Here is a 27,607-nt window from a genome sequence, read left to right as displayed (position 1 = left end):
CAAGTTAACTCAAGTCACTTTTATTTATTCACAGTAATGAACAGGAAAATACAGATCAATGATGCAAATATGACATTCAAATTCTGCTGGAAAGCAGCTTTACAGAAGACAATATAATTATTCAGTTGAATTCAGCTTGAGAGAGTCAGTTCAATAACAGTGTTGATTTTGCACAATTCGTCGATTATGAAACAAAGTTGAATCAGCCACTGTATAAAGCAGCTCTGCAGAAAAAAAGTTGAAGAGGAGGCAAGAAAGGCAAGTTGGCCAAAAGGATTTAGTTGTACAAGGTACTATAGAAATCCATTAGAGGAGGGAAAGAGAACTCAGGAGAACACAGACATCTGGAGTTTCTAATTTCATGAGGATGATCCTGGGTAAATGAGTCCTGCCCAAATGAAGTCATAAAAAAAAAATTATGTTTAAAAGCCCTGGAAGTAATCAAGTTACAGACACGCTGTGACCATCAGGAATGTTTCAGAAATTGAATAATGTAAACTAGGTGTGTGTGCGAGAGAGCGAGAGTGAGAGAGAATCACAGTGGCTATACCTCTCTGCTCTCCTGTAATTTCAGCAGATGTTTAATCTCTCTCCAGAGGAGGTGAATGTTGCTCATGCTGAACAGTTTAAAATCTGGAGTCCCTCTTCCTATACAAGCCAATGGAGGTTAATGTAACTCAGCATCATGTGACTTTTGGAGCCTTAGTGTACCGCACAGCACTCTTTGTCTTATACAGTATGTGCTCTGCTTCAAAACCTATTCGAGACGTCTACGAAAGCAGCATTTTAAAAGGGTATTGCATTTTAAAATTCAATTTTGACATGTAAGTGTAGCACTTGTCTGGATTATCAGCGATAATTGAGTAGCTTTTTATTTTATTATTATAATACAGATAAGATTTGAATTTCGTCAGAAGAAATAGGGATCGCTAAGGAGACGGTGGTTTATCATGAGAAGTAACACACAGACACAAGACTAAATTAGAAATAGAAATATAATTGGTTATACATAGAAGAAAAAAAAATAGAAAGTCAAGAAGATAAAAGAAAGTAAATTACAAGATCACACGTACAATATACAATAAAATGACTATGAAAATTTCCACCACGAGTGCACTCTTGTCGGTGTTTTCAAATATATACCCACATAGTCAGTTCAACACTCAGAAAGAAAATAAACAAATAATATATAACAAAAGACAGAACTTCAAGTATCTCTGATACAAAAGGTAAATGTCTCTCAAATCTGGATTGTGGTTGATACACCCTCAAAAAAGAAAAGAAAAAAAGTCCTTAAGTTCAAATTTGTCGTGCTTAAATGAAACTCAAGGAAAGGATATCTTTGTTGATGGAGTCATGAAAATTTTGTGAAAAATATCAAAAATGCTGGTGGTGGCTGGCAACTTCTGCGGGTAAAGAGTTCAAATATGTTTTTGGACTAACAAGGAGTTCTGAAAATTACAGGATATTGTTTTAGTACAATGACCAGGCTCGTATGTAACACAGGTTAAATAAATGTGACTCAAAAAAACGTCATGCTTTTATACAAAATCTTTGAGCTAGAGCGCATTGAATCAGTGCAAACAAAAGGGGAGCTAGTGTGCGAGTGAGCCATTTTATCAGAGCAATATTGTCAACGTCAGCGAGTATTTGCATTAGATTATTATTATTATGATCTAATGGCATCAATAAAGCTTACCCACAATGAAGTGTTGGGTCTTCTATTCGCGGACCCTGATTCTGAAGGGGAATATCTGCCTTCAGAAGTTGACGGTGATTCTGAAAGTGAAGCACAAATGGTGAATCCTTTGCCCAATGTAGATGGTCCTTTGCCCAATGTCAGTGGTGGGAACAATGTTTCCCGGGGTCGGAGTGTTCATCGCGAAGTTAGCAGGTGTGTTATTGTTGTGGGGAACGAGGCGGGAGATTTTTTACCGCGCTAGCCATGTAGTTTGTCTTCTGACCGTGTGCCTCTCCGCAATCGCGCCGACAGTATTGTGGTGGAGACTTTGTCTAATGCCACTGGGTATGTTAGACGAGGTCAAAGTATTCATAGGACAGTTAGGGGGCAACGTGGAGGCAGGGTGGGGAGTCGCAATGACAATGACAGTTGTTCACACTCGGCGCGCGGGAGGCAGATCTGGCCGCGCCCGCGCTGCTCGTAGCAGGAGCAGAGGCGGTGTGACACCGGGCAACTAAACAGGTCTTGTCTACTTGTGTTTGTGTGTCATATGAATAATATAGATATGTGCCCCATACATGGAATCAGACTGCCTACTGTATGTAGTAAATGGAAAATCTCTACAGCAAAAGGCCAACCGCTACATGCATTCGGTTTGTTTCTACCATTTATTAGTAATGATTTACAGTTTGTTTACTATTACCTGAGCATTCAGTATTGTGCAATATAGCATACAGAAGGTGAGGGACATTTTGGGGGGAAAGAAGTGCTGCACTTTTTCATTTAAACGTGAATTTTCATGAAAATTCTATAATCCAAGATGGCCACCACCATATGACGTCATATGCAAATTAGATGGGAAAATGTAATCCCTACATAAACTTTGGGTCATCTTTTATATTTCTCTAATTTACAGAAAGTCTCTATCTTTTATCTCTTTTTTATATTGTGTCGGAAATCTTAATAATGATAAAAGCATTTGTGAGGGCAGAAATCGAGTTGCATTGACGAGAGCACTGCATTCATGTCTGTCATCGGCTACAATGCTCATCGCTGCAACCTTTAATGCGACCGGAGTAGATCTAAATAGAATGCTATCATCATTTTTTATGATTATTTAATCTCGACAGCTGTTATAGTAAAAACATAGTAAATGATTTCGAGAGAGTTTCACATGTAATTTAATATGCAAGGATGTTAGCCAATCATAGCAGTGGGCGTTTACTTTGAGTCTCACAGCAGACAAGCCCCTTCAAACAGTGTTCATATTAGAGGGCTAAAATCAGGGCAGAAAATGGCCTTATATTTCTAAATTATGACATTTTTTGACATAAAAATCATACTAACATTATAATTGCACCTCAGGAAACTGCAAAAAAAAAAAATGCAGTTCATTGCCCCTTTAAAAGAGGTAACGCAAAGGCTCACATTTATCCTTTGGAGATAATGCAATCCCACTAATACATTGCGACACTCACTGTAAAACAAATCCAAGACAACAGACAAGACGAGACAAATGTCAGTTATGAAAAAGTATCACTAAAAATTACAAATGAAAAAAATAATATTATTTTAGACAATGATGCGTGCCATGCATTTTTATTCTTAACATATTGTGCTTTTAGCTTAGCAATATGCTAATACGAAACTCTGCCTTCTTAGAATCACATCATTCTGGAACAAACTTAATAGAGACAAACACACACTTGGTGTTTATAAAAACACTGGTAGTTTGATAAGTCGATGATGAAATCTCAAAAATGTAACAATAACAGCTTTTCTCGGTAGTACAGAGTACCAGCTTAATTTGATACTGATAGGCGGCTGCTTTTGAACATTGCCGTGCACATTCACATTCAGCGACTAACGAACATGACACATGCAAGGCCTAGATACTGTAAATTGTTATAAACAGAGGCCAATAATATATGTTCTATTTGTCTCCCCAACTTTATTTCCTCACAACAAAATAGTGCCAGAGGATAAACTCCCCAGCTTTTTATCGGATCTTTTCATCATCTTTTGTATCTCATTCTTCCCCCAGGATATAAGAAACATAACATGGTTTTGTCTTCAATTAAGGATGGAGCACTGATAACCAACACACAGTGCTGAGGCTTGCAAAAGCACTGCTCTGCTGAAAGCTAACAAAAATCCTCAAAAGACATCGAACCTGGAAGGGAGACATGTAACACGCGCCACAGATGAATAATGAGATTACAGCAGCACACAAAACATCCCTCCCAGAAAAAAACAACAATGATCTAATCGAGCATTTTGTGCTCATACTTGTGCAGAAAAGAATGCCCCATTTACAAGAATATACTGTGGCCAGTGGTTATCTCCTCAGTACACTGAACCATGTGTGCTGTATAAAATCAATATTATGAATGTGAATAATCTACCCCAAATCCTAAAGCACAGACATACACACACACAAAACTGGAGAGTGAAATGAGAAAATCATCCATCATTTTTTGGTGAACTAACCCTCTAAAATGCATGGTTATATATAACCTAAGCTGTATCCACATACAGTACCTTCTCAAATATATTGCTGGTATATATTTGTTGGTACTGGGTTGGACCCCATTTTACCTTCAGAACTGCCTTAATTCTTCATTGCATGGATTAAAAAGGTCCTGGAAACATTCCTCAGAGATTTTGGTCCATATTGACATGATAGCATCCCGCAGTTGCTGCAGACTTGTCAGCTGAACATCCAGGATGTGAATGGCGCAGTATTCTGCTGGATGTAACCAACAGAAGATGAGTACAGTGTGGTCGTATAAAGGGATGGACACCGTCAGCAACAACACTCAGGTTGTGGTGTTTAAACAATGCTCAATTGGTACTAAGGGCCCCAAAGAGTGCCAAGAAAGTATCCCCCATACATACCATTACACCATCACCATCAGCCTGAACCGTTGATACAAGGCAGGATGGATCCATGATTTAATGTTGTTTACACCAAATTCTGACCATACCATCTGACCGGGCATCGATTTTCCAACATTCTAATGTCTAATTTTGATGAGCCTGTGCTAATTGTAGCCTCAGTTCTTTCTCAGCTGACAGGAGCAACACTGTTATACACGGTGATATCTGCACTGTGCTGCAGATAGATTCAGAGTGAATCACTGAATCTATCTGCTGCTGTAGCCCATGTGCTTCAAGGTTTGACGTGTTGTGCGTTCTGAGATGCTCTTCTGCAGACCTCAATTGTAACGGTTATTTACTGTTGCCATTCTCCTCTGACATCAACAAGGCATTTTTCTCCCACATAACTGCCACTCACTGAATATTTTCTTTTTTTCAGACCATTATCTGTAAACTCTAGAGATGGTTGTACGTGAAAATCCCAGTAGATCAGCAGATAGTTTCTGAAATACTCAGACCACCAATCCGGCACCAACAAGCATGCCATGTTCAAAGTCACTTAAATCAACTTTCTTCCCCATTCTGATGCTCAGTTCAGTTGAACTTCAGCAGATTGTTTTGACCATGTCTACATGCCTAAATGCATTGATTTGCTGCCATGTGATTGGCTGAGCAGATATTTGCGTTAATAAGCAGTTGAACAGGTGTACCTAATAAAGAGTATATTTTTAAATTATTTGTTTCCCTTAAGGCCACTCATGTTATTTATTTGTTTAAAATATACTTAATTTATCCTCTTTTTCCAGGAGAGATATGCATGCAATTGTAAGACTGGGTACCTGAAGCAAAATTAGTAGCTCTTCATGGAACCAGAAGATGTCAATTTTCTCCTTTTTTCTCCTCAAAACAAATGTGCCCCTTTAATTCTATGCAGATCCCTTACAGCATAAAAGAGACCACCCACGCAAGGTGGGCACAATTGATGATGACAACGTTCTTTAATTGTCTCACTTATGTAGGGGGATATTTTACTGTTCCTGCCAGAGAGTAAATGTAAGTCAGCAGGCTAAAGGGGTTTTTATTGATCTGGTTGAATTTACACTGCGTTAATAATGTTAAGACTTTCTGTATGCATCACATGCCCAAAGCCTCTGACAAGAAATGGCACTGATGATGCTTTTAAAACATCACATTATGGTGTGTGAGAGGGCTTGTTAACGTAATGTAAACAAAAACCCTTTGATTGTGTGATTAAATGTGCATTTTGATGGGTCGTAAAAATAAACTCTTACCTCGGCCTGCATCTTCATTAATACATCTCTCACCGTCAATTATTCACACTTGTAATTTACAGTTTAACCACTGAATCTATTGAGACACTTTGTTTAGTGTTAATTAAATCAGATATGCAGGCATGCATGTGATATTGCTTGGTCACTGGCTGAAATGTAAGGTAATCTACATAAATTATATACACAAGTAAATTGACATTGTATCAGATAACCCTACACTGTAATTAAAGAGACAATTTAAAGAGAATTAAAGAGACAGGTTCATTAAAACAGTAAAAAGACATAGAAAGTTCTTAATTCTCGTCTAGGTTAATATATTTCAACATATACCTTATATGTCTCACATTCACAGCTTTATTCAAATGTATTTAACTCCTCACACTGAATTAAAGGACACATTAGAATTCAATATATCTTTAACTGGCACATCACCTGTTCATCAGCCGTATACTACTCACTGCTCTGATGCTGCTCCTTGATTAACAGATTAGCAGTTATTAATAAAATAAATATGAATGACCTTTTTGCAGGTGAGTATTAATACAGTCACGTTTGAAAGTAAGTGGTCAAGAAGTTGAACTGAATTGCTTTCCATAATTATGCCGGCACTGCAAAAACTCTCGCCTATAGCAAACTGATTACATGCTCCAAGAACTGTGCTTTAGTACACTTCTGAAAATGTTTCATATTTACCTCCCCATGAGTGATTAATACAATGTATTTTCTCTTGTACTCCATCTACATTCTCGGTAGTCATTAGTATACCAAGCTGCCTCAATTTTGACTCCAAAAGGAGGAAGTGTGAAGCATTAATACTAAACAATAACATGTGGGCGTTCTGGAAAGATCAAGAATTGTTTTTGAATGCAATTCATGTTCTGCTACAATTTTAAAGGGCTGTTGGTGGCCTGTGTGGGCGTTCCCTCTGAGTAATTATGAACATAGGAAAATGTTTTTTTCTTGTACTATAACCATGAACTGAACATGCACTCTATCATTGTTACAACACTGTGCATTATGTTAAATATTGTAGATTATACATATCTAGATATTTATTACCATTTTTTTAAGGCAAACACTCTACTGGGATAAAACATGTCTGATTAAACTGCAACAGCTTGCACCGTGCAAAGAACTGATGCTCTGTGTTTGGTGGCGGTGATATAAAAGCCTTGTGTGTTTGTCTACCTGCTGTTATCAATAAAAAAGACTGCTCACTGTCCCACAGACACACCGCCACGTCACCTTATGAGGGAAGCATAGTAATGGCCGTCAGGTGATGGGCCTGATGTGGGCTGTTTATTTATGTGCTTTGCAAGAGCCTGCAGTTCTCAGCGTGGGATATGTAACACTGCTTACAGGCAGTATATGAATAAATGTCTCAGCATGGCTCGCACCTGCTGCTACTGCACTTTTGGAGAATTACCATAGAATTTTTTAACAATGATGAGGAATAAAAAATCCAGTAGAAGAATTAATAAATATGTCATCAACAGTGGGGCTTCTCTACAATAGGGGCGCTGTGATGCAGAATTCGTTGCATGATCATCCATCATTATTGTTTTAAACAAAGGTGAAGTAGAAGACAGGGTCGAAGACAAAAAAGATGAAGACAATGAAGAAAAAGAAGGAAACGAAGAACAATAAGATGATGAACATGACAATGAAGAATAATATGAAGAAAATGTAGAGAAAAAAGATGATGAAAACGACAACGAAGAAGACAAGAACAAGAAGATGATGACAAATACAATGAAAAAGAAAATGAAGAAGACTAAGAGTAAGATTAAGAATAAGATGACGATGATGAAGACAACGACAAAAACAACTAAGACAATGAAGGCAGCAACGAAGAAGACCAGCACAATTAAGACGAAGAATAAGATGAAGACGAAGAATAAGATGAAGACGAAGAATAAGATGAAGACGAAGAATAAGATGAAGACGAAGAATAAGATGAAGAAGAATAATAAGATCAGGGGTTGACATTAACATCGCCAACCTGCCAAATGCAGGTTGACTCCTGACTTATTGCATGTCCTGCACAAGGGGAGCGTTATTTTAGAAGCATCACCTTAAAGGACAAGTTCGGTATTTTACACTTAAAGCCCTTTTTTCAGATCGTTTCTGATGAAATAGAACGGTTAAGATTGAAATTTGGACACATGCTGCTGGCCCGATAATTTTTGGTTTCTGTGGTAGCACCCCCACAATGGCTGCATAGGTGCACTGGAACAATCCTTCCTAAAATGCATTAAACTTTTGTTTACAAAGACGTGAAACTCACCGAGTGGTCAGGGGTGTTCACTGATATGCTCACACAAAAATTGCTGCAAAAGATGCTTGCCAACAGGTTTTATCGTCGTTTTTGTCCAACTCCACTGACTTGTATTGGATGTGCTGTGAGGTACGGTATTACTCCGCTGCCACCAACTGGGCTGGAGTGTCTATTATTCAAGCTCTCAACAGAAGATTGTACGGGTGTGAGGCGTTTGGAAAAATAGGTCCACACAACACTTTTACAACGAATGGTAAAACACCTGTTGGAAAGCATCTTTAGCAGCGATCAAAGTAACTTAGCCACAGTGGCTGGTGAGCAAAAAAGTTAATGTCAAGCCCTGAATAAGATGACTGTGATGAATATGAAGAAGAATAAGATGGAGATATATTTTAAAATGTTATTTTTCCAGTGATGGCAAAGCAGATTTTTCAGCCACCACCATTATTCCAGTCTTCAGTCACATGATCCTTCGGAAATGGTTGTGATATGATGATTTGGTGCATTATTGTATTAGCAATGTTGAAAGCAGTTACTGCTTAGTTTTGTGGAACCAAGAATTTTTTTCAGGATTCTTTGATGAATAGAAAATGTTTGAACAATTCATTTTAAAAATACAAATCTCTTTCTAAATTTATGTATGGTCACGTTTGATCAATTTAATGCATCCTTGATAATTCTTAAAGAAAAAGAAAAAATAGTAACCCCAGAGCTTTGAATGTAAAATTGACAATATCCAAATATTCCCATTTTGATTGTCTGCTTGATTAAATACTACATTGGTAAACAGAAGCATCACATCCAAAAACAAAATCTTCCAGACTTTTGAACAGTAGTGTAATCTTTAAAATCTTTAAAAATTCAGCCAATTTTAATACAGAATGAAGAATCTTTATCTTATAGTTGCCCAACAGCAACAATGACCTTTTGCCCTATTCTATGGCCCATCACATTCCACATGATCACATGACTTAATCATTAGGGTAAGTGTACCTATTAAGCCCATGTACCCTTTAAGCCCACTTTCAACTTTGAAGTCTAATATAAAAAAGAGAAAATCATATTTTTTGCTGCTCCTTATTTTAACCAATCCAGTGATTTGTAACTTACCTGACATTTTTTATTGCATGTTAAACACATTTGGCAATGTTAAGTTAGCCCCACTCATGTGCATGCGGTCTCAGGGGACCTCAAACAAAGACACCCAAAAACTTTGGTGTTTCTGGACCCTTCAGAAATCAACACATTTCTGCAATTTTCAGCCATTCTTTTGGTAACTACATTGATATTATGTCAAATAAGAGATAAATGTATTGTTTTTTGTGTATGAACAAATAATAATTCATAATTTTATATAATTTTCCTTTAAATGGAAAGATGCATTTTATTAGTTTGCGCTCAAAGCTAATCTCAAGGTCAAACCATTAGCCTTACTGGAAGATAGACTGCTAAACAATTAAGCATGTGAACTACAAACACTACATATTTTGTGATTTATTTTACATTAATTTACAAATAAATACATCATAAATTGTTTTGTTGGGAAGATTATTTTCATAAATTAACTTTTTTTAAAGATGGGCTTAAATGGTACAGCGCCATAAAACGCATGCAAACTAGAGTCAACACAAGCTAACCTTGAATGAAAAAAACATAACATTTCTCAATGTGGGCACAATGGAAATTACTATGATGCTTTGTCCACAGTATATTTAAGCTCCTTGCATGTCTGTGTAAACATATATTATATTTTTTAAAGGAAAACTGTCTTTTTTTCACCTTTACTGACTGTGGAACCATTTAAGCCCACCTTATGTGTTTCAATGAGGAATCCCTCAAATTACAAAGTTTAATCAACTTTGTGAGAGAAATTGTTTAATGACCTATTAATTGGATACTTCATGTGGAATTTTGACTTTATGTGGAACCAAGCCGACTCAAGGCTCCATACTTAGGACATGGGAGGACCACTAGTGGACCCCCCCTAACCCCTGAGTCTGGAATCCCAACTTGGGTTCCTTCCCAGGATACACTCGGTCAAAGTTCCAGCTTTGACCAGGCATAACTCCAGAATCAAGCCAACTTAAGGCTCCATACTCCCGGTGTGGGGGCCCCACTAGAATACCCCCTGAAAGCCAAGAGTATGGATCTGCAACTCGGCTAGGCTCCTGAGATGCTCCAGAGTCAAGCCGACTGAAGGCTCCAGACCACCGGCCTGGACCCCCAGCCACTAACACCTACCAATCACACCCAGGGCTCTAATCAAACATTAGCAAAATTATTTTTTTTAATGCTTCCCTGTCACTGAATAAATATATCAATGTTTTACTTATTTTAAAAAAATTAAAAAAATTATATTGTATAAATCAATCATGATGTGGGCTTATTTGGAACACATGCGGGCTTAAATGGTGCCAAAGTACCAATTAAGCCCATGCCAGACTTCTGACTTTATTAATAAAATATCTTAATTTTATATTCTAAAATGTACATCAACTAATAAATACATTTTCAAATGTGAGATTAATCTTGCATTTTAACAAATAATTTTTCTTATAAACCATGTCAATATCTATGAAAAAAACCTAGACTTAGATTTTGGTGGGCTTAATGGGTACGCTTACCCTAAACGTGGAAAATAGCTGTTTCATATCCTCATGTGTGAGAGGCAAAAAAATCCTCCTCCTCAGTTCAAGCATTTCAAATAGCCTCCAGATAACCACCCATGTACACAATGGCATGGTTCAGTTGGACATATGACATTATCTGGCTATTACTATGCAAATAGTTGCCTCTTCTCCTGAGCTGTATAACATATTGTAGAATTATCTGACAGGGCAGACAGAGCTGCACCCTGTTTTAAATGCGGGAAGAATTCATTTATACCACCAGTGATTCATGAGCACATCTCTCTGATTCACTTTAAATGTGCATTTTCAAACATAGGCTCTATTCACATCTGTTAGTAAATGCCTAGAGTATTGCCTAGCAGATGTGAATGTAGTCCATTTGTGATAAAAAACTATTGGTGTGACTCTCAATTTGCCCTTTTTACAGGTGTGGCTCAAATACATTCTGTATGAACTAATAACCCAAGCGCCTTTTGTCACATTAGCCATGGATATGCAAGTAACCATAGCTACAGTGACAAAAGTAAATATCAAAGATGTTGACTTCCAAAATTCCAGTCTTATCACAGATGATTCAACATTAAGTCCAACTGAAGCACAGGTTTATCTGTCAAATTGGATAATTAACTGACAGCAACATCAAATAAGTATTAACGCAACATTTAGATCACACACACATCAGAAAGAGACTGGACTGAAAAGCTTCAGATAGCATAGCCCCACAGCTCATATCAACAGTCTTTGATTGAGCAGAACCCTATATGAAAAAAAACAACAACAAAAAATAGCACATGATACAAGTTAGGACAAGAGTGCAAAAAGTGTTTTCTAACCAGGTTTTGTTACCAAGTTCCCTTTCGATACAGTTCACTGGTACTGCGTCGCTAGACGCAATGGGAAAACAAATTTTTCTCTGATTACTGAAAATAGAATAATCAAGCGGCAACCTCCCTGTCTCTATCTTGAAACCAACACAGAAGTGAATTAAACTGCAATTCATTGACTGGCCGCTTGAGGCTGGATGCAAAAGTGAGTAAAATCTTTGTCTCCCCCATGTTAAAATGCCCAACTTTACAGCAGACATTTTTTTTACAGCCTGGCAAAAAGTGGTTTTGGTCTATACAGCTAATTTTACCCTTCATGACAACTGTGAGGGGGGGGTGAATTTTTTTACAACTCATCCGTTTAAATTATATTAAGCCTTAAAGTTCTGCATAATAAAGGGCGTGGCCACTTGAGTGACAGGTGGATTGCGGCTCCTGTTACTACTAGCCGTTTGAACACACGAATATCGCGGTTGCTGCGCTTGCTTGAATTCCTTGGCATTTGGCTTGTCAGTATCGCGGTACTACAATATTGTGGTTATCGCGACAGCCCTACTTAGTTGGTCAGACAACAAGAAAATTCCCCAGAAGAAGGACTTACTTTCCCAAGCGGAAGGAACAATCTGTCACCCCCAACCAGAGTTGTGGGCCCTTCACCTCTGGCCCCTCGACGGTGAGCCGATGGACCTCCCTGTGAGAGTCCTGAATACCATTTCTGAGGCTAGGGGCCTGTCCACAAGATGCCTCTATGCCCTTAAACCCCTTCCACACTCGAAATCTATGTGGCGGCCATAGAAGCTACCCACGCTCCGTAGGCAAGAACAAACTGGTTGTTTGTTTTCTGAAGGGGTCTAGGAGGCTAAACCCGCCCCGCTCCCTCATGGTTCCTACACCTTTCACTAAAGACCACTCTCCTGCTAGCCTTTGCATCGGTCAAGCGAGTGGGTGACTTACAACCGCTCTCTGTGAGTGCGTCTTGCCTTGAGTTTGGGCCTAACGACTGTAAGGTCGTCCTCAAACCAAGACACAGCTATGTGTCGAAGGTGCTCTCTACTCCGTTCAGAGCACAAATTATTACTCTCTCTGCTTTTCCCCATCTGAGGGTGAGCAGGAGTCTCCTTCACTTTGCCCTGTTCAGGCCTTAAGAGTATATTTGGGATGCACGATATATCGACCACATATCTATATTGGCCAGATAAACGGCAATTTTTTATGTTATCGTTATCGATCCAATAAGAAAATTAGGCCGATATATTAAAGCCGATAGATGATGAATTATTTACTTCAGCTGATAAACTTCAGATGCACCCTGTTCAACATGATGGAATCACTTCCAAAAGGAAGATACAGTTAAGTGCAACGTGCAGCACAAACCTGTCTGAAAACTAAAATTGTACTGTTTAATGTTATTTTTTTGTGTTATTTTTCTTTATTAATTTTCATAATAATTTCATAATGTATGTTATGACTTATGAGTCAGAGTATGTTTGTACATGTGTGCTGATGAGAGATATGGGATGAGCAATATTTTGCATACAAGTATGTGTGCAATGTAACATGTTCACTGAGCAGAGATGTTCCACTTGGCATGTTCTTGGCATGTGACAAGGAAAGGAATGTTTTTCAACTAATGCAAATGTACCATGAATGTATACACAGAGGGATAGTTTCTTACTATGGAAAGTGGACTTTACCATGTGTAAGCATGAGGTATACGTTCCATTTTTAAACATAAGCAACATGTTTTTCTACCTTACAAGGAAGTTGAAAGTCGCTCACTGGTGTATCTAATAAGCTCAATCCTTACTGTACCACTCCAGAGAAACATAGCGGCATGACGGTGTGAGAGGAAGGAGAAACTGTGGCATGAGGGGGTGAGGGAGGAGAAACGTATAAAAATAATACATAAGAGATCTCTTGACAAAGTAACTGAACTGATGTAGCTTCCGTAATTCAACAATAAAGGGGAAAAGCATGATTTTCAAATCTACACTGTCATATAGACTAGGCTTAATAACATTATAATGAGAACACGACTGTAAACAATGCCGTGGATTCTTGTTCACCAGTTTTTAAGCGGAAAGCGCCCGTCTACGGAGTCAAGTCTATGACAGGCACAGTCAAGTTCACATATAGGATGCGTTTGGATGAGATAATGCATGAATGATGCAAGTAGGCTAAAGCGCTTCATTGTACGGTGATCAACTTTAGCTCCAGCGCGCGCATTCATGTGGACTCAGAGAAATCTTATACTGAGCAGTGTTGTGAACTTGGGCCATTTGGCTTAGCCAAAATTAGTACATTGTTGCTGGTTTCTCTTCTTTTTGTACAGTTTTTTTTTTCTTTTTCTCCTGCACTGTAAATATTTTAGCACCTTCCAGTAAAAAACAATTATTGGATTTTGCATCAACTTTTTGCACAGCACGCAATTTCCCTTACAATGACGCTTGTAAGGGAAACAGCCAAAGTGTCCTGTTCATATCTAATTCCCACGTCTTATATCATTTGCACAGACGGGCTGTAACACAGTGTACATGTTTCTTTTTTTCTAGGTTATGCACAATAGAAGATCTAACGGCTGGAGTGTGCCATTAAATGTTTTAGATATTCAAAGACTTTTTTTGTTGAATGCCAAAGGGATCTGAAAAAACAGCCTCAATTATTAGACAGAGCTATTTAAAAAAAAAAAAAAAAAAAAAAAAAAAAAATTTACAGCTACACTGTGTGAGATTTTCTCCCATCTAGCGGTGACATTGTATATGACTACCAACTGAATATTACGTTCTAGCCCCTACCATTCCGAGGGCGTTTTAACACCTGCGGTGATCGTATTCAATCCTTATTCATCATTGACGCGAGGAAAAGTATCCTAGACGTCGTTCTAGCGTTGTGCACAACCATGCTATAGTTAGCCAAGCAACTATAAAACTTAGAATTTACACAAATAGGTTGAATTACATGTCGAGAAGAAAGCAGCTAACTTCGGCGTCCCTTTTAAAATCCTTGCTCCTCATGAGCTCTTTCTATCTTGGAAAAGCCACTCCAATATTGACTTTGGTCTAGTTGACTTGCCTGTCGCGTTGTCGTTTTAATTCTCTCTTTCGCTTCCTTGGCGACTCGGTTACATGTCCTTGAGAATAGGCGTGATCCTCCATCTTCAACAGGCTTTCAAATCTGCCGGCAGTCGCAAGTAATCTCCCCCTCGCATTCGTCACAGTGCCACAGTGTAAAAGCGCGAAAGGCGAAGCTTGAATTTCCAGGTATGTCCCTCTTTGGCTAATGTATTTTCAAGATGGAGGCACAAACACACAAAAAAAAAAACACTAGCTGATGCTGAAAATTAAAAAAAAATGCCAAATATTAGCTAATATATTGTTCATGGTAATATATATCAATCTCGATTCCGAGAGATATTAAAGGGGTGGTTGAATATGATTTCACTTTTCTTACTTTAGATAGTCTTCATCAAAGAAAGATGATCAACATAAAACATGTACAGTAACTGTCAATAACTCCAGTCACCAGCCCAGTCACCATAGCACACTACATTTCCCATCATCCCTCACGTTCCTCACCTGTCCTCACTCAGCCATTACCGACACATGATCCACACCTTCTCTGCTAATCACCACCTTATAAAAGCACACACCTCAGTTCCCTCTGCATCTGGCCTTGAACAAGGAATACAGACCCATTTCTGATCTCCTGATTCTCCCGTGGCTGTATATCTACCGCGTACTTACCTGTGATTCTCCCTCGTTTCTCCTAGTGTGTTATTCTCCTCAGCCTGCTCACCATCCTCCATTATACTGAGGTGTGTGCTCCACCGGACTGCTGAACATTACCATCTCTAAGACAAAGACTTTCATTACCATCATTCTACCCTCGGTCATACTGCCCAACTGTCATAACCATATCTACTCATGTGTTTGTTTCCTGCACCCACGGTGTGTCCAATAAAGTTTGTTTGGAATAACTTTCCCCTTAGTAACCTGTTATGTCACCGCTTACATTTTTGGTAACACTTTATTTTACAGTGTCCTTATTACACGTTATATATAGTTTATATAGTAATAACTACAAATTATGAAAACTAACCCTAAACAAACCCTCATCCTAACCATAGAGTACATGTAGTTCATTATTATTATCACTCTACTTAAATGTATAATTACAGTGTAACACAGACATCTTAAAATAAAGTGTAACCCTTTTTTCTGATTGTACATATTTGTACATTTTATATGGTTTATGCTAGAATCCTGCTTTCAATGTTGCAATCGGACACCCAACAGAATAATCTTATGTTACAGTGCACAACAGAATAACCCATTTATTTAGTGAAAAGTTTCTGTAGGTGTCCTGTGGGTAGATCACAAGGCCAAATTTAGCTCCTGTTCGTTGGCTCACAGTCGCTGAATTCAGCTTACGGTTCTCTCTTCCAAATTTCCTTTCAGTCCATTTAGAACAGCAGAGAATGAAAGCCACACTGAAGGTCTGGGGACACAGAGCACTGGCGAGAGGTTACTTTTATCAGCTCTGAGCAAACACACAAAATGTAATTGCATTAATAGTGAATCCGTTGTAAAGCTTATTGTGATGCTTAAAGAGCATAGACCACCAGAACAGTATGTGCTGCTTCTCTAATAAAATATATTAGGTAACCAAAACATGCACAAACAAACAGGACTGGTTAATGGCAGAGAGATTGTCCTATTTTTGCCCCCTTCCAAACGTATTATTAGCCTCTGAGAAGACAGTTGGTGGTTACAGTTAGAATACACATTAGCAGCAAAAAGTTCAGCAATGAGCATTTACAACTCTACACCTGCTCAACATGGCAGAAAACATGAGAAAAGGTCATCTGAATTAACCACGGACGGTGGCTGCCAATGCGTCATTATGCTCAACCCTGCAGCAGTCTGTCTCCATAAGGAGCTCCAACCAATTTGAAAAAAAAAGGCTACAGTGACTATCTTCCCTTCAGAAAAAACTTTATCCCCTCCCTTCCGTCCCTGAAGGAAATAAACATCTCTATGTTTCCCAGAACTCATCTTCAAAGTCATAGTATATCTAGCCTACATGGAGTATTATGTGTTGTTGTGTAGCAAAACATTTTGCTTAAAGACCACATGCAATCGAAATTGATATTTGTGGTTTTTGAGGATTACCCAAAAGCTAATGTAGGCTATATGTAGCCTAGTGTAGGCTATATGCAGTAAATATTGTAATAGTAATATATACCATACAGTAGGCCTATATAGTAAATATCTCAGAAAAATGCACTAGTCAAGCAATTTCATGAGGTCTTTAATCTCGCAGACTACATGCCACACTATGTCTGCTGTATTCATTCTCAAAGTCCCATTGTGAGCCATGGCGAGTCAATTTTAATTCAATTAAGTATTGTAATTATTCTAATCTAGAATGGCATGCAGGCTGCATGACTGCCTCAGTTACAGTAAAGCGAGCGAGCGATCAATTGTGTCCTTTGTTTGCAGAGTCATGTTGTCTTCCAGGATTGGTGTATTAGATTATTAACTTTCACCACAGAAATGCATTTATTAACTGCAAATATTTAATCATATGATCCTGGCTAGTGTCCATACGCCATTGTCACTGGCCTCATATGTTTTTATTTCAACCAGCTATCCAGCCAAACACCTGCACCAAATTTTGCTGAAGAAAATAAAGCTGTTTACAGTAGCTCAAAGTAAGAATAAGTATTTTTTTACAGCGGAGCTGTCGCTAGAGGGGAGAAAGGTTGTGATGATTCTCGGTGCCCCCCTGATTTCAACTGAGGGGGAAGAACGCAATTTCAACCATGGAGGGCCCACGGCAAAACCTGCAACGAAGCCCTGGATACCCTAGCTATGGTTACAGTATAAATCTAATAGAGCAAAGCAAACTAAATCTTAGCGAATATTTGCAGTTGATTAAATTGCACAGTTGAGACTCAAACCTCTATTACTTTTAGTTTCAATTGGTTATTGAAAGAAAATTATATATTTAAATAAACTGTCATATCTAATGAAACTGAAATATTTTCATTACACACATCATTATGAATGATGGAAAGAAAACCCCTTAAAACAATCTGAAGGTCGAAACAGTAGTAAAAGTTAAAAGTCCAGTACAATAATATTCTCTGGTCATAAGCAATTAATTCTCCCTCCCAAAAGACTAATGAAAATTTTTATGCAAAAAATAAAACACCTCAAAGATTCTCTAAAAAATTCAATGTTAGGGTAAGGATATACTGAATAGAACAAAGTTCAGTTATCTTTGCTGTTGAACACACACACACACACACGGATGCCAGTCCCCTTGAGTCCCTATCATATGCTTACAAATGCACAATTTACAGTATTATGTCATGTCACAACAGTATAAAAAAAACAGCATAACATCACAAAATTGACCTAATGTTCCATAATCGCTCAGAAGGAAGAGCCATTCAGTCACAATAATGACTGTATGAATAGTGTGATGGTGATAAGTGAGCTCTTGCTGACAGAATATTAAATTATTCTTTCCCCCGATAAATATCAATTTCTGAGGGTTTTTAAGATATGTTCTCCCAGTTCACCATATCAGTCTTGAAGTGATTAAAAGTCTGTTTTGCTACACTTCCTATTTTAAATTAATCAGGCCCTGTGGGCTTTTGGATTCCTGAGGATATAGGATTCCAGCTTCAGAGACGAGGCCAATAGCTCCATCTACAGAAACTCAAGACAAGCTAGCAAGGCTTTCTGCATCTTCTTTGCGTGCATGTTGAGCCCAAGTAACAATAAATATGCTGGCTTCATGCGACACTTATCAAACCAAACAATGCAACACAAAAGAGTCTAAACATGTTCTCAAGTTATAATTTGGCCACGGCTTCTGCATTTCCTCACACATCAGTCACCATTCGTTATGGCAAGTAGAGATCCTAGCGAACATTGCCATTGTACAAGATAGATAGAAACGAATTTCTTGCGAATTAAAAACACGTTGCTTTCAAACGCACCTATGGCACTGCTTCATGTTGTGCGATGCATTCAGCTTGTGGTTTGCAGCCAAATCCAGTGGCATCAGAGAGATAGAGAGAGAACATCAGACTCTAGAGACTCAATTAGATTCTGCATGTCAGACAGATTTCTCTGTCTCATCAAAGCACCATTGCTAAATTGTGGCTATTTGTTTCCACGCCTACATGCACCACAGTCTCCACACATAATAAAGGCTACAGAAAGCTGCTGGTTTTCTGCTCGGGGTGTTTCAGGGGTTAGTAATAGGATTTCGCTTGGGGAATAAGTTATTGATTTCTCAGACTGGTCCAGCGAGGCTGGGCTGAGCAAGAGCGGTGATAAGGGTGAAAGTTAACAAGCACCCAAAAGTCTGCTGAAAATGCTATAGCGCCTCTCAGCATTCGGGCTAGTTTCATCTAACACACCATTACCGTTATGGATATCAAGATAAATCTCAGTGCTGGGTGTGTTTATAATGTGCAACTGCACTGCAGAGCGTGAAAGAGAGGACGAGCAAATGTACAGTGGGTTACTGAGTTTGTAATATATTATGACTTGCACATCAGGGCCATGAGGAAAACATGAGACTCATAAGTAAAATGAACGATACGTATATAGCTTGAATGCAAAAATGTTTTCAAGATCTTAAAGAAAATCCAATGAGGCACCGATCAATTACCCACAAACAGTGAATATTTTCTGACCAAGACAGCATTTTAAATGTGAATCGTGAATCTTTCAGTATAAAATTGAAGAGTTGACCTGAAGAGCACGTTGTGACATGATAGCTTTTTAAATACTTGATGCAAGCAGTCTAAACGGAGCTCTTACACACTTGCTGTGTGCATGGATTTGCATTCAAATCATGCATTAGTGTGTCAGACTAATTACCTGAAGGATGATTACTTATATGGAGAACGCTGACAAAAAAAAACGTCAGACTTACCAGAATTCTGAAGTACACTTGAAAGAAAGGGTAATATAACCTTAAATGGTTAGTTCACCCAAAAATGAAAATTCTGTCAGTAATTACTCACCCTCATGTTGTTCCAACCCCGTAATACTTTTGTTCATCTTCGGAACACAAATTAAGATATTTTTTTATTAAATCTGATTGCTGTCTCACTCATATCTTTGTAATCACAGCACTTCTGGGTTGTACGTCAGAACGTAGGCTCACTATTGGCCAGCATCACACACATGACCAGCCTCGACCAATAGTGAGCCTACAGTACGTTTAATGCATTTTATAACGTTTAAATATTCTCAAATACCTATTCTCAAAAAATACCACAAAATTTAGGCACAGAGCATTTGGCCGCTTCCAGAGAAAAATCAATGGTCTATGGGTCTCTGCTGGATATGGTCATTAATTTTTTTTCTATAGCTGCAATTTCTAAAAATAAATTATCTAACCAGCAGATGGCATGATTCATAAACAACTTACATTTAGTTTAGATCATTGTTGAAGTATTTTTTCATAAATTTTTTACATTTCATAGAAAGAAAGAAAGAAAGAAAGAAAGAAAGAAAGAAAGAAAGAAAGAAAGAAAGAAAGAAAGAAAGAAAGAAAGAAAGAAAGAAAGAAAGAAAGAAAGAAAGAAAGAAAGAAAAGGGTTATTTAAAATTGAGTTAAGAATTCAAAACCCCATTGAACCATTTTTTCTCATAGGCTATATACATTCCATAGTCCTAAATTAAATGATAAAACTGAACACTGAATAACCAACGCTATCTCACGACCAATTCGTACGAATTTGTACGAGTGATTAAAAGGTGGCTAATTCGTACGAATTTGTACGACCTCACTCGTACGAATTTGTACGATTTGTCTAAACCCACGTGACGGTTGGGTTTAGGGGCGGGGTCAGGGGTAGGTCATTCGTATGAATTCATACGATTTTGGCAAATCGTAAAATATGTACGATTTAGCAAAAAACGTACAAATTCGTACGAGTGAGGTCGTATGAATTGGTACGAATTAGCCACCTCGTAAAATTTGTACGAATTGCCGTGAGATCGGGTTGGAATAACACTGCATTTTACCAGCACAAAACTATAGCAGTATCGCCTCTGATACGCTGCATATTTTAGCACTGCTTTCATGCAGTCATATAACAAATAAATTACCACAAAAAATCTAAATGCATCCTCTATATCTAAGGAATAGCATAACAGCCACAGTCCAGACTGTTTAGAATGGGAAGGGGCAGTGATAAAACAAATAAATGATAGGCACAATATAGTGTGTGTGGGAAGGAGCAGACAGCGGTGATGTCATTTTGACTAATGTAATAATTAAGATGTAAAGCAAAAATGTCTTAACTGCCACATGTATTCGCACATAATTAGCAATTTTAAATTCAGTATCTAATTCAGTTCCCTAATATAATACTATTACAAATCAGCCCAATCTTGTTTGCCGATAATAGAAAACAGGATCTATTATTTGGCAAAGTCCACCCAGGTTTTCCTCCACCACACACAACCAGTGTCACACCAGCCGACTCTTCTGTTAGAGGTCTGTCACAGTCACCTATTAAGAATGGAAGAGGGGTGACTTACTTTATTAAACGACTGCCTCTGACGTGCATGAGAGAATAAGAGTGAAATGTCAACGCGCAAATCAATTTGAAGCCTGCCAAAATAAGAACAGGAGTACCTCATGAACAAACTATATTAAACTGAATTTAGAAGCTGTTTTTGGAGTAACTTTCCCCTGTGATCGTATCTTTGTCCCTTCAGGGCCTGCTGTAAAAAGAATGTTCAAGTGCAGCTTCAGGGAAAAAAAAGGAGGGAAACTCGAGCACAGACTGTTCTGCCGACTAAACCCAACACCATAAAAATGCTCACTCCCAATCTTCATGGATAGCAATCACCATTTTTGCATTTGCTGGGGAAAAAAAGTATGTATCAGATTCAAGCAAGACAATGGCTGGTCAGTGAGATAGAGTCTATAGGTTGGTTGCAAGACCTTTCAGAACAAAAGACCCAAAGAAAAGAGAGGATGTACCTCAGCAACACATTGTGTCCTCATTATCCACGAGGTCAACACTGGCTACAAATCACATCAAAATCTAGAGACAATGTTCTCCACATTTGTTGTAGCTCTGTTAACCACGCATTAAATAAACTGAACACCAAAACACTCTCTAAAAGCCTGCGAGGGAAATAAGTCATTCTTTCCAAGACGCAACCTTAACGACACACTGTGCTTCTGTCTATGCATTTAGTATTGATTTTGCCACTGTGACATGGATCATTCATCGATCTCACCAAGCTGGCAAGAGGGATGGAGAGGAGTCTGTGTTAATAGAGACTCCGATGTGGCTCTCCTCTGAACATTTAGAGTAAACCAGTGGTTTCCAAGCCCACCCCAGTGGATCTGCATTGGACTTCTTGCAACGGCTATCAATTAGAGTTGCGTCACACCATCTCAAACCCAGATGATTGAAAAGTGGTGTGATGTTCTCTCTGAAGGAGAAATAGGGTTCCATTTACAGTTCACATACTGAATTGTGATTATTAACATCAGAATTTATTAAACTGCATTACTGACTGTATTATTGTTTAATTTAGTAATTTTAAAATAACTGTAAAATAATTATTAATGTGCCACGTTGCTTTGTAACTGAAAAAAAATGCCTGCAGGCAGTATCATGAACTTGGTAGAACATTTGTTTATTGTTGTTGAAATGAATTGATGCTCACTGAACACTGGTATTTTATTGTCATATCTCCCATTTATTGACCTTGAAACTCTACATATAATATAGAATAATATAATTTTATATTATATCAGGGTTATTTCCAAATCAATGTTTATTACATTCATATTTTTCCATTTAATCATATGTATTCATCTCTACATTTATTGATTCTTTTTTCAAATCAACATTTATCCTGATAACATGTATTGATTTTTGATTTATCAGCTGCTTGACTGTATCACAAAGGGCCTCATAGTAAGTCGAACTGAAACTGTGACTGGAGTATCATAAGACACAAGCTCATTGCTTTGACAAAACAAAGAAAACAAACAAAGGTAAAAGTGCATATACTTTGCAAGCATGGCAATGAATTGTGATGCAAACTATACCCAAGTCTGTGTTAACATCCCACTGGGTAATTTAATGTTTTTTTTATTTTTTAAATGAATCGCCTCATTAGGATTATGAACAAGCTTTCTACGATCCACCGAAATCATTTAGGCTATAAGTTATCCTCCTACTAAATGAAATCCAATTAACATCTGTTTATCTGGCTGAATCAACAGCCATAAGTTTAGCTGCAATGACTGAGACAAACAATTATCTCTAATTGCAATATATGCAGCAGGGAAGTACGGTTTGTGTGAGCATTCTGAAAGACAACAATGATAACTCCATTACACTGATACTCACCCTGGCATAAAGATAAGCCCCAGAAACTTTCAAAATGTTACCAAACATTTCATTACACCTCTTTGTGACCTGGAATAAACCACAATAAAGATTTTTAATATGTTCTTGTTTCTTTAGGGGAACCATGTAAACAATGTTTGGGTAAAGAGAGCCAGAAACTCTGTGCAGAAACTCATTAGTTAACTTCCAGTACCGGAATGTTACCAGAGATGCCCTTATCACGATCACTTTCACAGAATGAATTCTGAGGCAGATGACGGCATTTTTTACTTCATTATGGTTTGTCTAGTTCAACAATCAAAACTTACGAATAACCACTGATGAAAATGCCGGCAGAAATTTGTTTACCAAACTTGGATGTGACCAGTGTTATCATTTATACACGAATCTTGATTTTATTAGTATTTTAGCTTTTAGTAAATTAGTAAAATAGCTTTTATATTATAATACTTTTTTAGCTTTCAAATATTTCTAAATAATGATATGTTTTAATAGAAGGAAATCCAAGGCACTCTTCTTTGGAAATATATAAAAAGCCTTTATTAGATTGGCTACTTCATAGTAGAAAATTAAAAAAAACATGGGGGAAAAAACAACCCACGCGTAGCGGCACAATGACACCCTGAAGAAGGCTGATTGTGCCGCTACGCGTGGGTTGTTTTTTTCCCCATGTTTTTTTTAATTTTCTACTATGAAGTAGCCAATCTAATAAAGGCTTTTTATATATTTCCAAAGAAGAGTGCCTTGGATTTCCTTCTATTACATTTTGTTGAATTCCCAACCCCAAAGAGCACCTTCAAAAAACTTCCTTATGTTGAACTCCTTGAGCACCCTGGACATTTTTTCTTTTTGAATGATATGTTTTAGTTTTATTTCCGTAAGTAATTTAGGCCACGTACTTCAACTTAAAGGTGCAGTAAGCGATTTCTGAGACATGCTGTTGAAAGTGGATCAGACCGAGCGCCACAACACACTTGTAGCCAATCAGCAGTAGGGGGCGTGTCCAATCATGATGTGGGAGGAGAGAGAGTGAGCAAGATAGAGATTTGAAGAAAGACTGAAGAAAGAGAGCTGGCTGAGAGACATTACAAAAGAGAAAAGGATTATCTTTGGAAAAAGAAGGGTTATGATAAGGCACAAGCATAGGACCCACGTTAATAGACTATTAGAAAAGCTTCGCAGCGCTGGAGACCTAATATAAGCGGGAAGGCCTGAAAACGGATGCCGAGGTTGAGTTCGGTAACATTGGTTTTGCTAGGTTTCACAGAACCAATATAAGCTGTTGTTGTAATGTTAGCTCTAGTAACAGGTCAGTTTTGAGTGTCATTGTTTGTCTGGAGCTGGTGTGCAGCTGGCGACCAACAACAAACTCTTGCTTGTATATATATTGTGTGCGGTGTAATTTGTTTGTTCTTCCTTGTCATTCGTTCGCCATCTTCACTTTATTTTATAAGAAGTCATTCACTATTGCATTGTTTGTGCATTTTGGGGGCAGAGCAATTAGCTACATGTACTTACAATAAAGTTACGGTTAGGGTTAGTAACTTAATTATGCATAATTTATACATATCACTATAGAAAGTACATGAAGTAACTTGTAACTATATCAATTATTGTGCTACCTGTGTTTGTTTGGGTTGATTTCAGATATCAACAGTGTTTCTCAAAAATTGCTTATATTTATATTGCAGCATTTTTCAGCTTTATTTCCACGAATAAATATGGTTTTAAACAGTTTAAGTTAATGATAACACTCAATGTGATGATGACATAGCCTACGGAATGTGAAAAAAACTGAATAGGCTCAGATATTACTCAAATATAACAGTTAAATAGCCTTCTACTTCTACATAGTAATTAACACTATAGTAACATATGTTAAATTTCACAACATTTAGCCTATTTATAGACTCAGCATATATCAGCCATCCATCCTAACCTACACAACTTATATAACTGCAGCCTAATTTAAAACCGAGGTGTCCAAAACAAGCTAGAGGGGTGAGGGTAAATTGGATGAACAGCTTTTAGTACAACTGCATTTGATTGAATTGAATTTTAATTCCATTAGAAGGACATTTCATCCCAACCTTGAACCTTGTGCGACTCAAAAAAATCAATTTACAAGCTGCGTGTAAGCCAGTTACATGGACCAACTGCAGCAGCCTGGCTTAGATGTGCAGGAACACTCATTATCCTTTTCCTTGGTCAAATTAAACAATGTTTCAAAAGGGTAGTCAGAACTGAGATGGTTCTGTAGAATGGTATTTTAGCGAACAAGTAAATACGCTCGTTGATTGGGCTGATAAACTGGCATGAATATTTAATGAGGTCTTCTTTGCCGAGTAAAATTCATCTGAATATTCAGAGCTAGAAAGGGCAGGAAGGTTGTGAGCTTAATGTGAAATCAATAAACTGACAATCTCTGCCAAAACAACTAGGTTTGACCTGAGCAGACTGGGCTTCTAATATTGAGGCTTTTCATCTATAGGCTACTAATGCATTAATCAAAGTTAAAAGGAAAAATAAAAATAAATGTACCAGATTTTAGCTCAGACCAACACACACACACACACCTTTATGATCTTACACAAAAACCCCATGCATACCTTTATGATCTTACACAAAATAGGTAACTATGATAATGCGCCATAATGACACACAATTTTCCAAATGCATGGCATGGTTTCACATGACCTCTTTCCTCTGTAATTTACAGCAGTGATCGCTAAATGGACAGGATGATACCAGGAGGAAACTCTCACAAAGAGCCGGATGGGGGATCAAAGGGGGATGTTTAAGTCAGATGCTACTCCAGTCACACAAACACACACACAATTTCTAACTGCATTCCCTAACAGCACATCTCACATGCACCCTCTTCGTACTCCATTAAAGTGCCAGAGAGCCCTTGAAGTTTCACCTGCTGTACACCATTAGCTATTTCATCTAATTCATACAATGCTCTGGGGCCACGGTCAAACAAATATGCCAGTGCTAACATTGGTTTTCAGAAGTCGGCGAGGATCATGTTTGAACATCCTCTCCTAAGAGAGTAATTTTAGCATTCAGACGCCTAACATGTTTTCAAGAAGCAGAGCAAGACCTGATGGAACCTCAGAGAGCTTCAAAACAGACTTGCAAATCCATATTCAGAAATATTTGATAAAAGCACAGACCGAAAAGAACACTTTAAATTCTTACAGAATGTAGAAATATAAGAGTTTTGTTTAATAAATGCTGAAGGCTTGTATATCTTTACTAGCCAAGAAAGCATTGTAACGCAGTCACGAGCCAACATTGCGCTGATGTTATGCTGCCCTCTATTGGAAAAATACTTGCAATGATCATTCTTCTGGCAGGTGTTTCCATTTTATTTCAGTGTTTATATCAGTATTCCTAATGCGCATGTCTAACTAAACCTGTGGAGCTGTAGCCTATCAGTTTCCAGAGCCTCACACAAGTAGGCTAATGACTAATTACGTAAAAGCTCTTGATTAGGCTACACTGTCCGCAGATGACTTTATATTTTGTTCCAAAACTCGAATACAATGTACCACCATGAATAGGCCTATTAAATATTTGCATTTCAGCATTGTTTTGTAGACCTACTGGTCTATCAAAAGCACGCGTGTTCAAATTAGTGTAGCATTATCTGTGAATGTGTGTTTAACTGTTGTATTAGCCTACATATATTTAAGTAAAGGTGTTTATGTAGGCTATATAGACAAATAAATAAAGTGAATACATGAAAAACAGGCCTACTTGTTAAACATAAATGTCTTGTGAGAGAACATTTGTGAGTGCGCATGGATTTACCTCAGATGAAGACAACTCATTCATCAATGTCTGTCTGGGACTGTGATAAAAAGTTTACTGCGATTCATTTTTATTCGGTGTCTTCTTCGCTGTAAAATCGCTCATAGAAGTAAAACAACCCCATTTTAAACAAAGCGTGACGTTGCCGCAACTTCCGCAAGCGTGCGCACTTTCAACCGACGCAGACACGTGAACTGACGAGACATATCCAGCTGCAGACCCGCAGCACCACCAGTTTCAGAACCCCAGCGCCAGAACCCCACCGCCAGAACCGGAAGTGAGGGGCGGAGTTATTTACAATGAGACAAGCATGTAAACGATGACAGAATTTTCACTAATTTGAAGAATGTTAACCCTTTCACACGTAAGTTTAAAATATTCTAATTGACCCCCCCAGCGTGAGTTTTTCAAGGCGACCGTTATTTCGAATCTGTCACTTTATGGTTTCCATGGTGACGCGTCACTGCTTGTCACGTGACACAGCGCAACCACAACACAGCGCTGAATGAATGATGATCTGCTTTTATGTAATTTTTCCTTTTTTATTCTAAATATTCATTACTTCAACTTACATATTTGTTGAGTCTCTTTTCTGTCTCTGCTTACTGAAAAAGGTGTACATTGTATAAGCTACCATTGACTAAACATTGGGGATTAGTCTACAATAACTACAAATTAATTTATTATTCCTTCTGGAGATTCCCAAATGTTTTGTTCAAATATTTGACTTGCTGTATCCACATTATAATATAGGATCTACAGATGTACACTACTCTGCATTGTGAAA

General features: G+C 37.9%; 1 long non-coding RNA gene across 1 annotated transcript; it reads right to left on the bottom strand.

The window, feature by feature from the left end:
* On the bottom strand, positions 1 to 27,416 carry LOC307001169. Its single transcript, XR_013798183.1, has 3 exons — positions 26,821 to 27,416; positions 1,700 to 1,779; positions 1 to 1,451 (listed from the first exon to the last, which is right to left on the bottom strand). It is a non-coding gene; the product is annotated as an uncharacterized lncRNA (long non-coding RNA).
* Between the last annotated feature and the right edge of the window lie 191 nt (positions 27,417 to 27,607).

This window comes from Phoxinus phoxinus (genome assembly GCF_949152265.1).
Source record: "Phoxinus phoxinus genome assembly, chromosome: 6".
Classification (NCBI taxonomy): Eukaryota; Metazoa; Chordata; class Actinopteri; order Cypriniformes; family Leuciscidae; genus Phoxinus; species Phoxinus phoxinus.
This window is presented reverse-complemented; position numbering and strand designations above follow the sequence as displayed.